Source organism: Triturus cristatus, chromosome 2_2, assembly GCF_964204655.1.
Source record: "Triturus cristatus chromosome 2_2, aTriCri1.1, whole genome shotgun sequence".
NCBI classification, from domain to species: Eukaryota; Metazoa; Chordata; class Amphibia; order Caudata; family Salamandridae; genus Triturus; species Triturus cristatus.
In genome coordinates this window covers 177,211,349-177,230,021 of record NC_140582.1, presented here as the reverse complement: position 1 = coordinate 177,230,021, position 18,673 = coordinate 177,211,349, and the positions used below count along the sequence as shown (strand labels likewise).

General features: G+C 41.4%; 1 protein-coding gene across 1 annotated transcript in view; it reads right to left on the bottom strand.

Moving 5' to 3' along the window:
- The window catches only part of LOC146861993 (melanopsin-like), a 1,224,863-nt gene that overhangs the window by 1,021,008 nt on the left and 185,182 nt on the right, over window positions 1–18,673 (bottom strand). The window lies entirely within an intron of this gene.

The following is an 18,673-nucleotide window of genomic DNA, read 5'->3' as shown; positions in this document are numbered from 1 at the left end:
CATTTAGTGCCTCCTGGGGAGTTCAAAGTCAGTAGTGGGTTGTGTTAGTTAATACACTAAGGCTGTATTTATTTTGGGTTGTGCTCAGGAAAGACAGATTGATTATTTGGTTCCTAGAAGCCAAATCCAGGGGGTTTCTCTGGGGATGTAATGGAGGGGACTCTGAAATATTGTGCTGGTTGGATTATTGGTATTTTGAGCTATTCTGTTTTTCTCGGCTATCCACTTCTGTACCTTGATGCCGATGGGAGGCACAGTGACTCTTGCTGTGGACTTTCTCAGTGGGAGATGTTTAACTGAAAATGCTGAGTTTTGGTATTCTTTTATTTTAGGGACATTGTTTGTTCAAAATGAGACAGTGGGATGCTGAACACTAAGATACAGATTGTAAAGTGAGTATCAACTTTGGTCTACATAGGTTTATAATAAGAACAGAGGCCACAGATAAACACATGTAGATGATTCACAATACAGTAAATTGATGTAAATGTCTTGTTCTAGGACTCATCTGATTGCAAGCATTACACATTAGATTTGACCTTGACCTGGCACTGAACAAGACTTAATGTTGGATTTACTCATTTTAGTAGATCCTCACTTTCCATTGTATGGGATCCTAAGCTTCTTGACTCCATTATAGGCACCTAATGTGTACTTTAAGCTCTGTGCTCGAATGGGTCAACCTGGTGTGAACTTAGCCTCAAAATACACACACTTACACACACAGACTCGAGCCACCACTGCTGGCAAAAGGATGTTGACAGTTTGTTTTACTGTAAGGGTAAGTCCTAAGCAAATTATATAAAGAGACCATAATGGAATAGTTAGACTGACCGCTTGATTTCTACCATCCTTTTCAGAACTTACATGAGCCACCTTTGGTGTCTACATGAGAAAAAGAGAGGACCAAAATCTGTTTTTCTGAAATGATCCCAAACTCAGATATTACTTCGAACTACTTAAAATGAGAACACATGGTGTTAGCACATAGAGTTTGGGCTACGGAAATTTGAAAAAGTCTAGCTGGCAGCTTTTGACGGATAAATAAAATCATTTATGCAAAACAACTGTGCTGAGATATGAGTAATTAGAGAGTCAAATTTTACATTGTATTTGTATGACAGTTTGATTGTCACAATTGTTAACAGTTTATATGATGTAAACATCTTCACTCTATCTAGGTAATTTGTAAAGTGTTATAAAATGTGTGTTTATGTATTAAAATGGAGTCAAATATGTGCCAATGTGGAGCATGAATAGAAATCTTGGTCGCTTGAAGTTATATATAACAGTAGACATACTCATTGCACTTATTTGAAGGATCTTTCAGAAGGATTGTGATATTTAAGGACAAGTATTTTGAATGTATGGCATAATAATTAATCAAGTAATGTCCACTATTTTCAGAACTCCCCTGATGAAGCACACGCAGTGTGAAATGCATTGAGATACTTAGAAATATTTCATTGATACATTATTTATATAGAATAAATGAATGAGAAACAAAAAATCAAAAATACATAGGAATTTTGAATAAAATAGGATTGATCTGAAATATACAAGAAGTATGGGCGAATTCATAAACTGACTGAGTTGAAGAAATTAATCCATATTCTGCCAGACTTAATGGTGAGAGCAACAGTTTGCACTGTGTTCAAACAATACCCAGTATTGTTTGGTTTGGTGCTTGTCATAAGCCAGGACAACCTATCTATGGATCTTTATGTTCTGAAACCTGCTGTCCCGGTACAATATCAGCTCACTACTACCGTCAAAAGCCACCAGTCTTTGGCCTGTGGCTTGTTGAATGTTAGATTTCTGGGTAGGCATCATACAGAGATTGCGCTTCTCATAGAACAACATGATTTAGACGCCTTATTCATGACGGAAACATGGACAAGGATAGATAGTGGAGTTGAACTGGGGCAAGCTTGTCCCCCAGGATATAAGATTAGACATAACCCACGTACTGGTGCTAGAGGGGGAGGCGTAGGGTTGATTTATAGAGATTCATTGGACTTTTCCCTGTTAGAAATTAAGAAAATCAGGGAACATGAACTGATGGGTTTTTCACTGAAAGGACAGGGGGGGGTGCTATTCACTGTTCTTTTGTGCTATAGACCCCCAGCTGGCGCTATGTCTGCCGTGTCCGAACTCATTGATTTGATCTATGATCTATCTAACTCTCATGCCAGATTAATAGTGCTGGGGGATTTTAATCTGTGGCCAGATGGGTCAACAGATTCAGTCTATACATGCCTTACTCAGGCATGTAGTAACATCAATCTGGAGCAGTTAGTTGCCTCGAAAACCCATCAGAAGGGTCATATCTTGGATTTGATCTTTGCCAACTCTGGTCAGGTGAGGGTGGGAAACATTCTACCGCAATGCTGGACGGACCATGCCCTAGTTCTTTTCTCTGCAGATCTCCTGGTAGGCCACTCAAAGTGCAGTAGCACGGGAAATGTTAAGATTGGGAGACAATGGTCAAGGCTCTTGAGGGGCGAATCCCTTCCTGATCTGCTCTCGAAAGCTTTTCATCTGGAAAAAAATGTGGAGGAAAGTTATAACACCCTTATCCAGCGAGTCACGGCTTCTCTGGACAAGCTGGCTCCACTAAGAAAAATGCGAGACAGAACAAGAGTTGCCATGCCTTGGTTTTCGAGAGAGCTCCTCCAACTTAAACATCAATGTAAACGGGCAGAGCGGAGATGGAGGAAACAATATTTGGCATCGGATCAAGCACTTTTCAAGCAAGAGCTGGCAGCTTATAAGTCACAGATTAAATGTGCAAAAGCAAGGTTCCTAGAGGAGACTTTATTGTCAGCCTCCAATAAAGCTCAGGCTTTGTTTAAAATTGTCAACAAGCTGTCTCGACCGGCTAGTGCTTCTACAGTCATTCCTGCCTCTCAGCTACTCTGTGATTCGTTGGCCATGGCCTTCGAAGATAAGATCGCAACCATCTTGAGTAAAATGAGCCCTAATACTTCAGAGGCTGCTCTCCTGCCTACATCTGAGTCGGAGGCTGAGAGAGCAAGGCTGGACAGCTTTCCCTCCCCCTCCTGTACAGAGTTTGTTGCTTTAGCAAACAGTGTGTCTTCAGGTTCTCCTCTTGACGTTCTTCCGCACAAGCTCTGGAAGGTGTTTGGGCAGGAGTTGTTTCCTCCTCTCCATGCAATCTGCTGTCAGTCTCTTGGCTCCGCCCAGGTTCCGGATAGCTGGAAGCTTGCGATAGTCTCTCCGCTGTTGAAGAAGGAATCACTGGACCCCTTATCTCCCGCTAATTACAGACCTATTTCATTGCTTCCCTTCCCGATTAAGATCTTGGAGAAACTGGTCACGAAACACCCGTCCAGTTTTTTGGAAGTTAATGACTGTCTGGATACAGCGCAGTTTGGGTTCAGGCCAGCACATGGAACTGAATCAGCTCTGGTGACCGTTTTGAGTGACCTTCGTTCGCGTGCCGACTATGGTCAAGCAGCCTTTTTAGTGCTGCTTGACATGTCGGCAGCGTTCGATACGGTCAATCATGCCATCTTGACCAGGAGATTGGAGGAGGCTGGTGTGATGGGTCTGGCCCGAGATTGGCTTGTTTCATACTTGGCCAATAGACATCAGGTGGTTGCCCTGCCTCCCTTCAAGTCTACCATCAGAAGGGTAGGGCAGGGCGTACCCCAGGGATCAACCATCAGTCCCATCCTTTTCAATCTCTACCTCCGCCCCCTGGTCAAATTAATTAAATCCTTCGGCATAACGGTCTCCAATTATGCTGATGACACCCAACTTATCTTTTCCTTTGAGGGAGAGAAGGCGGTGTCACTGGAGACCTTTCACCATTGTATGGTCTCCACGGCAACATGGCTAAGTAACAACTCGTTGCAATTTAACAGCTCCAAGACGGAGGTGCTGCCTTGTTCAGCGGACCGTGTTCCACGACCTCTACCGCAAGACTTCTGGCCTCCCTCCTTTCAGGGCACGGTAGCAGCGGCAAGCTCGGTTCGTAACCTGGGTGTGACAATGGAACCCAATCTTCAACTCAAGGGTTTCATTGATAAAACAGTGTCTTCCTGTATGGGGCTGCTGCGCACTCTGCGGAAGATTCTCCCTCTGCTCCCCGCCCACGCCAGACCAGAAGTAGTGCGCAGTATCATTCTAAGTAGACTGGACTACTGCAATGCACTGCTTCTGGGGGCACCTACCACGGCATTAGGCAAACTTCAAGGGGTACAGAACTTTGCTGCTAAGTTAGCACTCTCTCGCCGACGTTTTGACTCGTCATCTGCAGCACTTAAAGATCTGCACTGGCTGCCTATCTCTCAGCGGGTTGAATTTAAAGCATTATGCTTGGTCTTCCGGGTCTTACATGGTTTGGGACCACTTCCCCTACAGGAGATGTTCTCTTGGTACATCCCCACTAGAGCTCTCCGCTCTGCTTCAGCTAATTTGGTAGCTGTCCCCAAAATCCGGAGAAAGCGGATGGGGGGACGCTCCTTTGTCTACATGGCATCTAAGCTGTGGAATAATCTGCCACTGCCGCTTAGATGCTCAGGAGACCTTTTTTCTTTTAAAAAAGAATTGAAAACTCATCTGTTTCCTAGGACTGAGTAGCTTGCCGATGCAGTATTGACTTTGCTGCAGGATTAGTTAGATCACAGTGCCAGGATGCCCGTTGGGTGATAGGAGCGCTATACAAATATGCTATACATACATACATACATACATGCACAGAGAGCCATTTACAAATACCCAAAACAATAAATGATGAGAAGTTGAAGAGCTTACAGAACTTTTGATAAGTCCACGAGTGGTAACAGTCTGTTTCAGACTGCTGATATTGGGAAGGTAGACATTGAAGTTGTCTTGTATCTAACTTAGACTCTGTGACAAATGACCAGATAATAGGTAGGAGCATGCTAATTGGTGCACAGGAATGCCCACAATTTAGGATAAAGAAAAGAAAGTGTAGGATCACCTTTACTTTATCTGTGACAATGGGGCCTGATTTGTTAGTTGAAGACATTGGTAAGAACATATCAATTCAATAAGTGCTCTTGAGAGAAGAATATGCTGTTCCATAGAATGTCTAGTGTACATTGCACAGTGATTTGAATTGTACACAGGAGCCCAAAGACATCAATGAAGGATGTTGATAGGAGAAACATTTTAGTAAACCTCTGTGTTCCATTGAGTATGTAGGCTGACTCAGTCAAAATACATTGTCATCCATAAAATAGTTTAGAATCAGTATAAATATACAAGGCATTATTTAAAGAGAGGCCAGCAGGACGCATGGGTGAAGGTGAATGTAATAGAAGAGGGAAAGCATTCCTGTGTTATAGTGCTACGAGAGAAAAGGGGCATACAATTGGGCACAGGAAGAATGAGGAGGAAACAAGATATTAAAAAAGTGGACAGAGAGGAGGAAGAATAAATGCAAGTACATTTAAAATAAGTGTAGAAATGCATCAAAAACATGAGGGAATTACAGAAGAAATATTTGCAGAGGGAGGAGGCAGGTAGTGCAACCTAGTTACAGATTTAAAAACAGAATGTAGGCATTAGTGAGAAGTGGAAGATAAATTGAGTAAAGGAGCAGAACAATAGTCAATGTGGGAGAAAACACTCTAACACTATGGATATTTATAGTGGATAATTTGAGAAAATGACAGATTTTAGGAACATAAAATAACTGAAAATAACAGATGCAATGAGGTGTGGAAATGAAAGATGCAAGAAGATGGATTCAGAAAAAACATAAAGACACTACACAGTAGTTTATGGTAGGAAAAGTATGTTTAAGAATGCTCAAGTCATAGAACGAACTTGCAGAATCTGTGTTGAACTCGCACAGGTAATGACAGAGCAACATCACTCTTGAAACCAAGTTGACTAATCACCCAAGGTAAGAAGGAGCAATAATAGAAGCTTACACCTGTTTACACAGCCATATAATTAGTCTTGTCTTTGTTTACCTTTGGCATATACAATTCCTTATCTCTGCCATGAACCACTAGGATTGTGCATCCCTGGCAGTGACATCAGGGTTGCATCTCACAAGGATCTGGTTGTGATGTCATCAGCATCCAATTAAAAGTCAAAATCCTGGAACAGGATGGGCAATTTCAGTAGCTGAAGATAAACATTAAAGAGACTACCAGAGAAGGCAAAACCCTGTGCAGTTCCAGAGTCAATTGCATACAATCAGATCGGGGAGGAGGTAGGATGGATAAGGTGTACACTAGTCCAGCACATTGCCTTCATTATTGATAACCTGCAGCTGTTAAATGTCCTTACATGGGATTTTCGGACTTACAAAATTCGAATGGAGCAGTCAAGATAGTGTCATAGCCATGCAAAAGAGGTTCTGTTCCTTGTGCTATTTAAATGACTTAGGCTCCTGTGACAATGTACTTTCAAATTTCAAGACTTAAAACATTGAGCAATCTGACGCAAAAAAAAAGTAAACTCTGGTATACCCCAGATGGCTTACCTTGCCTATTGGAGAAGAAACAACCCTAATTGCCCTCACCCATTGGCAACAAGTTAACAAACTTGAAAATGAAACAATTTAGATTTACCTTCAGGCTTACATACTCATTGATCCTGAATGAAGACCATCAGACATAGCAATCACCCGTTTGTTCAAACATTTTTGCTGCCTACTTTTTCTTTCTTTAGACATCTGTATAACCAGCTGTAACACTCATATAATTAACTAATGACTGTGTATAGTACTTTAAATACTCAAAATAAATAATACATAAATAAATATTTGTGGGTATGGGGATAACTACGAGAAACCGAAACCTCTCTCCGGTGCATTAGCCGACAGACAGGTTGATTATACTCTGCATTTGCAATGCAATAGGTCTCGCATTTACGAGGGCTTCAGCTATTGACAATGCAAATACCAATGCCTTTAATTTTTGTTTTGGTTTTTAAAACATAAATAAGAGGCCTTGTTATTTACATTGCCAAAAGCTTACACTTGCATAAAAGCGACACCTATTGCATTGCAAATGCTTGTTATTTTATCTCTCGTTATTCCTAGGTTGCTAAAACGCATTCTCCTTGGGGTCGCTATGGTACAACTAATCAGGGGCAGGTACATCTGGCGTGCTCCCCCTCTCTCTCTCTCACTACAATTAACTTTCGCGGCCGCGGCGCTTGTGTTTCAGTGCTTGTCTTCACAAGACACTGGTGCAAGCTTAAAATGTATAGCGAGAAGCAACTCAAAATCTCTGCCTGTTTCTTGTGTGAAAACGCTTACTCCTTCGTGTGAAAATTTTACATGACAGTGGGAACCCCATTTTCCACAGTTCGTGTAATTCTATGTAACCCTCTGAATCTTGTGATGCTCGGCTTGCATGTCAGAGTGCTCAGACATTTCTTGTGGTTTGAGGGTGCGTTTTAATTGCAGCTGCGGGCTAGAGCTGCTGCAGAAACCTAGCCTACAGCCATGTAGAGATTTTAGTGCTGCAAATTAGAGGATCATGTCTCTGAGACAACAATCCGTTTGTAAGTCACATATAGAAGACCTGCTCTTGATCGTGAGGGACGGAGTTGATATCTTGAAGCATATTTCTGTCATTTTAATGAACATGCATCTAAGTGAGCTAACTGTGATCTGTTTGTTGGCTGCAGGGAGCACACAGACACATAAAAGTGTTTAAGTTGATAAACGCCAGTGAACTGCCAGCTGCAGTAATTGCTCAAACCTTTGCATAAAATAAAGATTTGAAGACAGTAAAGGGGTGAAAAACAGGTGTGTTATTTCATCGGCGCTCAGCATCTGATGTGTGCTGCAGGCTTCGCAGTCAGTGGAAGGAGGAAGGCAAGGAATTGAACTCCCTGTAGGAATACATGAATTCTAACTGAGGAGACATGAAACCGAATTGACTAACCTTTTCACGGCGTAGGTATTATATATGCATGGGGAATAATCATAAAGTATGCACTTGTGCAGAGAGTTACATTCACAAAGGTGCAATTTATGGATGTGAATTTGTGTGCGTGCTGTACGACAAGTACAGTAGTTGTCTGACATTACTACACATTGATTTTTTTTTTTTTAACACTAATAATGTTCCATTGCTGATACATGCCAGTAATTGTACTGTCTAATAAAATATTGGTATTGGGCATCATCTGAAATTACGCAAGGTGCTCTCATATTCCTTATGTTGTTATCCGATTCTGAGGAGAAATATGCGACGGTTTCCTCCTGTTCACAGCAGATTGAACATGTCAGTGAATGGTCTAGCGGTGGTCGGGCAATCGGCAGAGTGAAGAGGCAGGGGCTCTAAGGAGGGGCGAAAGAACAACAAAGCCTCATTAAAAAGAAAATGGTCTTTTAAAGACCTGTGAAGCACTCGGGTGTGGCTGTGTGTGCAACGGGAAGCTGTCTCAGCCTGGGCTGACACCTCTTAACCGTCTAAGGAGGGGGAGACACCAGATGGTTGGGGGGGGTGATTCTATTGATGTGAATTTAGACCTCACTCGAGGGGCGGAGCGGAGCTTGGGCATCAACAATAGAGTTTTGTGTTACTGGAGGCTGGTCTGCAGGGGCAGGTACTAGTATTTTCCCGTTTTTATATATAAATACAGATTAAGGAAAACTTGTTTTCCATCTGTATTTATATGTAAAAATCCGTTTAAACGGAAAACCGGAAGCCCTAATTATACTCATCACTACTAGGTGAATGGGCAACTGAAAATTATCTGCATACATTTGGTACTCAATGTCATGATTGTTCAGAAGGGAGGAAACATAGTGCAGACTCATGCTTTGCCTAGACTACAGTATTTTAGACAGAGGGTAGGCCACCTTCCCCTGATGTCATCTGTAAGCCATAATAGAGCCACACCAAGTTAGTAAACAACTGAGTATAACAGGGCTACCTGCTTTCCCTGGTTTGCAGCAGACAAAATGCAATGAGGTAATTTAAAAACTGCAATTTGAAGGGCACGCCTGCCAGTTCAGTAGAACGTTCCATATTATAAGATCTGTGCCTGTCTGGGAAGGATCTCTCTGCATTTAATGGAACTCAATGCACACTTGTGTGGCGGATGCAATGATAAAAGAAGAGTATGCAGAGTGGGCAATAGGTTTGTTTTGCCGATTCCAGTTACAGGGGTGTTGGGTTGTTTAAGAAGCACAAAACCTCGATGACACTGGCATGAACGGTGTTTTCTCTCTGCATTTGGGAAGCTTTGAGGGATTTCCTTGCTTGGAGCACCATGGCTGTTCTGTGCAAGGACATTTGATGATGGTTGCACTTTCCTATTAAGGGTAAGGAGTCCTTCACTGAATTTCCTAGCCCAGCCCGCCACTGTGACCTGGACAGACTGTGGCTGACAGGTCACAAGGTCAAGTGTTTCAACAGGGAGGATAACTGATGCTCGGCTTCTGGAAACCATGCTTTTCCAGTGGAAGTGAAAAGGTGGAGGTCTGGATAGCCTCCATTTTTGGTAGATGCTCCTCACCCACCAAACTTTAAAAACCCTGGTCTCTAAAAGACAAATTTGAACATATCATTCTCATCACAAAGCTTGCTGTGCAACAAAGTTGGGTGTTTTAAATGTGACACATGGCCGAAAAAATGGTTCTGGTAACTAAAGTTGCTACATCAATGGAATTATCCCTGCAGATGGGCCCTACCCCTTGAAAATATCTGGAAGTTTGGCAGATACTCTAGAGGAAAAGATTTAAATGTAAGAGTATGAGCATAAGTGTTCTGGAGCAGGATTGACATTCTGAAACATTACGAAAAAACGCAAAATCTTTTTGGGTATTCATCAACGTTCTCAATAAACCCAATAGTCTTCACACCCCCTTTAGACACACATATACCGCAGAAAATCTGCTGGTTTAGTATTTTAGGCATATGTTTAGAAATCTATTCATTCTTGGATTTAGTTGTGTACATACTGGTAGATGGTAAAAGCCATAAAAGTAGTAACTTTAAAAAAAAAACACAGGCATAAGCTCATCTTGTTAAGTTACTATTTCTTTTTTTTAAATGCCATCAAATTTTAAACGGGCCAATGAATTCTGTAAAAATGACTTAGCTTATTAAGTCAGACTCTTACACATGTTCCATGTTCTTTCTGACCAATCAACAGCTATGAACTATGTTAAATCTTTAAATAGAACAATTATATTATGCAGATAAGTGTACACTTACCATCCTAATGAAAACAATTTAGCTAGGCCAAGCTATGGTACAAGCAACAGGAATTCCATCAGGAAATGCATGTTAAGTTCATGCAATTCCAAACAACACAAAAGTTAGGAGCACCACTGAACAATTTCCAAAGTAATTTAGAATAAATCAGAAAAAGCAAAATGACACACCACTAGTTAAAATCAAATTAGAGAAACCATGGTTGTAGCTTTTTAATTATGTAAGGAAGATAGTGCCAAGAAAACATAAAGCACTTTGTGGTGGAAAAGGATCCAAATGTGACAACAGTCAGAGTTTTTACCTTGGAATTTTGTTACTTTTATGTTTTTCAAAATCCTATAAGAGACTAAAGCAGGATGCTGAAGCTAGGGAGGGTCTCTGTAGAATCTTTCGTTGTCAAATCCCTGCTGAAAACCTCAGTTTTAGCATTAAAATCCTGGAATGTGAGAGGCTGGATCTCATAGCCTTTGATGTTGCTTACTCATTGAGATACCCTTGCTGCTTTTTAGCGGTCTCAATTCTACCTTCATACTTAATCACTTTTTAGGTTTTAAAAATCCTCCCACTGGGAAAAGCTCGATGCTAAGGCCACGTTGAGCTTCTAAGAGAGTAGATAACATAACTGCAAGATCCTGCTGAAGTCATGTGTTAAAAAGCTCAATGTGGGGATGAACCTGGACATCCTACACATTAATGGGACACTCTCCTTGGGATAACATCAGAACCTTGCCCTGGTCCAGCAAAGGTTGAAAAATGAAAAAGCCTGAAAACCTTTGTGCTGCTGCTCTCCTGTCCCCTCTCAGATGAATCACCCCTGGTAAGTGGTCGTGTTCATACCACTTTATCCTACCGGCTCAAAGAAGCAACAAACAACATTGTCCTTGTTTTTCACATTTAATCAGAAAAGCTAAATGCAGTCACCAGAGTGGGACACCTAGGCAAATTGGTTTTAATTCAAGTTTGCGCTCAGGCAGCACAGATTAAACTATAAAAAATTAACTTTTCTACTACAATTGTCAAAATCTACTTTCATGTTTGATTTTTTTTTTCCTACAATTTTCTCTAGCTGAATGGTGAAAATCATTGTTATTCCCAATCAGGCCTTTTCATGCACTACATATTTGGGCATACACAGTGACAAACAGCTTTTTGCATCTGTTCACAGTGGTAACACACATTTCCACCTACTTTTTACAATAAGCAGCTAACTCTGGGGGCTTCCAAGTTGGCAAAATTTAAATTATGCCAGTCAAATAAGCTAAATCTCCAAATTTCCTGGGACATCAAATTAAAAAATTCCTAAAAAATGTGCATTATGCAACTGTGTGTAATATTTGCCTTTGGAGACTGATCTATGCAACATTTCTTCATCAAGAGATATTTTCTGCTCTAACACATAGCTTCTGCCCTCCTCTATGTACCAAATGTGAAATATTGACAAAAAGCTTTTCACACTTAATTCATAAATATGAAAAATGTTGATACATTTTCACAAAAAATTACACTACTTGACAAAGCCCTACAAATCACACACAAGGGCCACTTAACTATTGTATAAAAGTAGGTTTCCTACATGACTAAGCACTTCTTCTAGACGTATGTCACAGAAGTTGTTTTAAAATTAGCAGAATGAGGTTCTCTGGAACCACACACTTTAGTCATACATGCAGATTGCAAATACATACTGCAACACCCATATGAAATGTGAAATTTTGAAATAAACTTACCTTCTTCTTCACCACAACACGTCTCTCCTCCATCCTCTCTCTTTGCCACCGGAAGCACCCATGCTCTCGGACTCTCCCAGCCAATCACAACGCTGCACGAGCACCGTCGAGATTGGTGTGAGCTGCCTGTTTGGCCACTTTGACAGAATCTGGGAGGCTGGGCATGTTCTCCAGTGGGCTGTGCAACACAGCCCAGTGGAGAACATGCCAAGTGCGCATGATTGTTTGGCCAGCCCCAGAGGACCAACCAAGCCATCATGCGCACTTAGGGAGGGAGTGCATATCACTCCTGCTCCATTCGATGGCGGCGAGAAAAATACAATTATAATAACTTCTTGTTATTATAATTGTAATTTTCTTTTGTATTGCTCTATGAACAGAGGGGCAACACTCATCCACCTTAGCGGAGGAACCGCCACTGTGAGCTAAGTACCACACTTAGCTAGTTTGGAAATGTGTGTACTTCAGTAGGAATAGCACTGTTATATATGGCTTTCATAGAGAAATGTTAGTGTGAATGCAGGATTCTGGTTACAGTTATTCACTGTTGAGTAGCAAAAGTGGAAAACAAAAGTTGTTTTCGCCGTCTTGAGAGACCCACTTGAAACAGTGGAATAGCTGCAGGCAGCCTCACCTACCTTCTTATTCTATTTTCCACGGATCAGAAGAAAGAGCGAATAATTAATATCACTTGGTGGAAACAAAATAAAATCTAAACAGAGAAGAAGCAGAGGAAGTGTGAGGAAAAACGGAGAAATAGAAATTCAGGGGGACAGTCATCTGTACAATGTATACTTTAAAAAAAGGGGACTAAGTCTTGGATGTGAGGCCATCATCGGCTTCCACAACCCAGCCTTTTTTTATTTGTTCCATTTTCGTAAAAAGAAAGCACTCTTACCCAAATAAATACCATTTTGGAAGAAGGGTGGCAATATCCTTAAAACAAAGTTAAAAGTAGAGTTTGTCATGTAAAACACTCATTGTTCTGTAATGTTTATGTTTCCTCTTTTTTACTGATATTGTGCTCTACATGGGTGACCCTTTCAATAAACGAGTCATTTCAGACCACAGACTCCCACGATGGATGAAACCTGCCTCCTGAAATGTTCTTTTTCAGTTCTTTTTCTTTTCCTTGGTATCACAAATAAATCAGCGAGGACTCTCTCTTATGACCTACTGATTAAGATGACGTATAACAGTGGGTAACGACATAAATTGCAAATTGGATAATAATACGTTGTGGAACAATCCATTAAGAACATGACTTGTGCACCCTCTATATTCCCATTTCGTAGTTCCGGGTCTCTTCACCCTCCACAGTTCAATCATTTACTAACAGGGCCGCGGGGAAGAAGAAGACTTGACCCTGAATAACCATTCTTTCACTAAGAAAAGATTTCTTTGGAAGCACTTGTTCTCATTCTGTTGCATCTGTGAGTACAGCTCAGTGCTCAGTGGACGAATTATTAATATTAGTTAAGAAAGTTCATTTTTTTCCAATTATTCTAAACACACCTCACCTTTCTGTTTGGTTTCTTGAATCCACATACAACTGTTGACTTAGATTCCACACGTATTTGGGGGCATATTAACAAGGGCTTTATCTCCGCTTTTTTGACTTTAAAAGCCAAAGAAGCGGAGATAAAAATATCGCCCTATCAACAACAGGGTGCTAACATGCAAAATTGCATGTTAGCACCCTTTTTTACTACGCTTCCCTTTGCATCTGTAATGAGATGCATTTCTGAAACCACTTTTAAAGTCCTGGGGAATTCGTACTTGTAGATTGGCCATGTTTAGGTTATTACAGCTGGACAATGAATGTACTATTACTGCAGTAAGGAGCTTTTTAAAGCTGGCTGTTAAGTTTCGGTGCTCAATGTAATTATTTTAATATGCATTTTTTGCAATTTGATAAATTTTTTCATTAACAGGGGATTATACTGATTGACTCTGACTATGTAAAAACAAATTATTCTTAAACTTTTTATCTGTATATATATGCATGTATTCTTTTTTTTTAATGTATGCTTTCTTGATGTACGCTTTTATGATTTTAATTTGAAAATCGAATAAAGCTTTCTTGATTGATTGATTGATTGAGATGCAAAGTGGGCGTTCCAGAGCAAAATAATAGGAATTATCAAGCTTCACGCTAACCCTCTTAGAGACAAAAAAAGCAGCGCTAAACATGGTTAACGCTGCTTTTTTACGTCTGCTAATTTTCAGACTTAGCCGTGTAATCTAATGGGAGGTGGATTACATGGCTAAATCCACCATAGGCTATCAACAAGGCTATCCCTATCCTTGTAGTTTTATCGCTGCATTACCAGCGATAACCTCCCAAAATGACGCTATTGCTGGATTTTTTATCGCCTAGGCGGTTAGCGTTGTTAATAACGCGATAACCAGGCGATATTATCCAGCGATAGCAGGCGTTAAAAAAAATAACGCTAAGCTCCCTTAGCGTTAATTTTCCCTGTTCCTTGTTAATATGCCCCTTAATTATTAGGTATGAAGAGCGATATAGTTTGATGGATTAATTGTCTAATACAAGTTGCTGGATATATTTTTCCCGCTTGAATAACCTCAAAAAACATTTTTTTAAATAAAATAGACCACTCAGATAAAATATTAAAAGAAAAAGAAAAACCTGAGTCTATGCCCTCGTCCATTATTCTATGGCATTTATGGCAGGCTATGAAAACACTTTGAACGCTTCAGAAAATGATACTTTAAACCAGTAGGTGGCATGACCATTCGGCATTATGCGTGCGTTTGTGTATGTGTGTGCGTCTGTTTGTACGTGTCTTTTTCTGTGTTCATGAATGCACAGGCGTGCGTGTATGTAAGTCTGTTTCCAGAATAATTCAAGTTGCCTATTCGATTTCAGTCGTAGAATTTCGAAGATACTGACTTCTAGGAAGCGTTCTAAACATAGACCAGGAATCAACTTTTGATGCGAACACAAGCTTTTTTCTCACCATTTTTCATGAGTCAGGAAGATTCCGGCAGAAAGCCTTTTCGCAAATGCATTTTTTGCCACTGGAATCATTCCCTTGTGTATCTTTCTTACACCTCAGTAAGCTGCCATTTAACCCTGGTTAAGTTTGCACGAAAGTCAATAAAGTGTGCTTTTTATTCTCCACATTTTGCTTTCGGAGCTCGGAAAACGCTTCCCCAACCGTTGTTTTATTTAAGCAAATGGGGTAGCACAATTTAGAATTCATCTTTACACATCACAGAAATGCCATTTTACACTAAGGGGAATATTTATAAGACCTGACTCATTTCTTGCACCCTCCGGAAAATGCACGAAAGACGCCATGGAAGCGCTGTATTTACAATACAGTGCTCCATGGTGCAAGGATTCACAGATGCATCACAAATACTGACTCATCTTTTGGCGCAAAAGTGACACATTGATGGAGTTGGTCATAAAACTGATGCAAATCCAACAATGTATCAGAACACAGAGGTGAATCCCATGTTAAAAGCCCAGCGTCAATCCTTACACCTGGTTTGAAAAGGCGTAGGGATTTTAACGCAGTCAAGTCGTACAGTCACATAGTGAAAAGTTGTAAATTTCACGGTGTCAGTTCTACGTGGCTTTTAACTTGGAAACACCCACCCTGCATACATTATACCTGGCACCGGTATAATGTGACGCAGGCCTCTACAAACTGATGCATGGGTCCAATGCATCAGTTTGTAATATGGAGCAGTATGGAGCACTGACTATGCTGCTGTTGTTTTAAAAAAAAATAATGCTGTGGTGGCGCTAGCTCCTTGTAAATATGCTTCTATAATTACTGGGTGTTTTAATAATATTAACATGTGTGAACATTTAATCGCATGAATGAAATGTATTTACTGCAGCAATTAGTTTTACAAACGTGTGCGCTCAAGTTCAGTTGAAGATGAAGACGTATTCTGTATTCAAGTTTGCATTTATACTTAACCCCTTCGTCGCGGCACGAATTCCGCCGCGGCGCTGGGGGGGGTGCAGGGTGAGCGCGGCGCTGCCATGCTCATGACGGAACCACGCCGTCATGAGTCACGGGCGAGCTGTGCTCATGACGGCGTGGTTCCATCATGACTCCGCCCACTTGCATTGATCGCCCGCACAGGCGGGGAATCAGCGCCGCGTGGGCGGAGCGGCCGCCAACGGCCACAGCATGACGGAACCACTCCGTCATGAGCACACGGCGCCCGTGGCTCATAACGGAGTGGTTCCGTCATGAGCAGGGAACAGGTTAAAGACACATTTGCATATATTCTGAAAGTCATATTTGAAAGTGTAATCATGTATGCGTTTACTCAGGTTTGAATTTGTTTTTGAGTTGTATGTGCACAAGTATATCTGAACTGGGGAGGCAAAGTGAGCTAAAGAATGATGATAGATTCAACCCAGATCTGTGACTGGGGGTGAGTGTTTGAAAAGTTTCAGCACTCCGTCCATCATCTCCTTGTGTTTGCAGTTCGGGCTGGACTGTTCCCATGAGGCACAGAGTCAAGACTGATTTGCATATGGCTGGGTCTGAACTGGGGTGGCGAAGTGAGCTAAAGAACGATGATGGATTCAACACAGATCTATGACTGGGGGTGAGTGTCTGGATAGTTTTGGCACTCCGTCCATCATCTACTTGTGTTTACTTTATTTGCCCTAAGTTGGCAAGGTATGGCCAGAGGTGTGTCCCTTGCTCACTTTGCCCCTAGATTCAAGCTAGCCTGGCTGATAAGGATGCTATCCTGAAACAGATCCCAGGATGCTTGTTTCCGCATCAGGGAAGACTCAGCTTGGCAGTTTGGGCTGGACTGTTCCCATGAGGCACAGGGTCAAGACTGATTTACACATGGCCAGGTCTGACCTGGGGTGGCGAAGTGAGGTAAAGAATGATGATGGAGTCAACCCAGATCTGTGACTGGGGGTGAGTGTCTGAAAAGTTTCAGTGCTCCGTCCATCATCCCCTTGTGTTTGCTTTGTTCGCCCTAAGTTTGTAGGGTATGCCCAGACGTGGGTCCCTTGCTCACTTTCACACTGGATTCAAGCTAGCCTGGCTGATGAAGGGTGTTACCCAGAAACCGGTCCCAGAATGCTTGTTACCGGTTCAGGGAAGACCTGGCTTGGAAGTTTAGGCTGGACTGTGCCCATGAGGCACAGGGTCAAGACTGATTTGCATATAGCTGGGTCCGAACTGAGGTGGCGAAGTGAGCTAAAGAATGATGATGGATTCAACCCAGATCTGTGACGGGGGTGAGTGTCTGAAAAGTTTCAGTGCTCTGTCCATCATCCCCTTGTGTTTGCTTTGTTCACCCTAAGTTGGCAGGATATGGCCAACCGTGGGTCCCTTGCTCATTTTGCTACTGGATTCAAGCTAGCCTGGCTGATGAAGGGTGTTTTTCAGAAACCAGTCCCAGGATGCTTGTTTCCCATTCAGGGAAGACCTGGCTTGGCAGTTTGGGCTGGACTGTTCCCATGAGGCACAGGGTCAAGACTGATTTGCATATAGCTTGGTCTGAACTGAGGTAGCGAAGTGAGCTAAAGAATGATGATGGATTCAACCCAGATCTGTGACCGGGGGTGAGTGTCTGAAAAGTTTCAGTGCTCTGTTCATCATCCCCTTGTGTTTGGTTTGTGCACAAGTATAACCATGTATTTGAAGTGCACATTTAAAAGTTTAGATAAAGTTAGCCTTACTAAAGGCCTTGTGATTTGAATTGTACTTTTGTAGGTCCGTGGGTTCTTTCTTTTGCAGGTGCTTTCTCAAGGTTTCATTAGCTAGAGAAAGGAGCGTTATTGTCTGTTTTTGATAGTAAGGCCTAAAATAGAAATCTTGGCAAGAACGTGAGGACCTGATGAGCAGATCAGGTCTCCTATTCATCAGGTATCGGGAACTGGGATTGCTCAAGGTTTCAGTAACTGTGCAAGTTCTGTGGGATATGAAAGTATGGTAATGCTGCAAATGCACAACATAAGAAGCGAAACAATTGGTTCCTGGTGGTGTGGGAAAAGATACAACTGTTGCTGAAGTTTCTGTTTTGTTGTAATTAGTGTTCTCTGTTAGAAGTTAGGGCAGATTTCCTTAGACCTTGAGGGGGGCAGACCTCTCTGTTTCCTTTATTCTTTCAAGTGTGAAGCTTTACGCTAAACCCTTATTCCAAATCTGGAAATTTCTACTGGAGGCTTCGCTATGCTGGCACCGTCTCGCACTTTCAAATTTCTTTGAGACCTTTTCTACGAACCATTCCTATTCTAAATTTAGAGCCTGGTTTAGATGACTTTAGGACTTATTCATGTTTATGAGAGAGAATCAGATTTTCCTTAAGGGACACCCATTCCCAGTTTCTGAATTACTGTGGCTGTGATTAATTTATATCTTATCCTATTGATATTTAACCAACTGCGATATTCCAGTTTTCCAGCAGTAATCTTGCATCTTTTTAATATTCTCCTGACATGCATTTATATTGGATTGACAAATAGTTAGACATAAACTTCCTTAATTTCAATAATCTTGTTCCTTTTTGTTTGGCCAAATGGGCTACACAAAGATTGAATTGTTTTGATTTGGTTTGAATTCTATTTGCGTCTCAGTCAACTTAAAAAGATATATCAGTTGAGAGGTTGTAAATTACACACTTGCATGCTCTCTGCTGTCACAAACATAATAGTGGAATATCTTAAATATTTTATGAGTAAATAAGGGACACAAAAGTAATTACTAGATTTACAAGGTATTTTTGGGGTCGCAAACA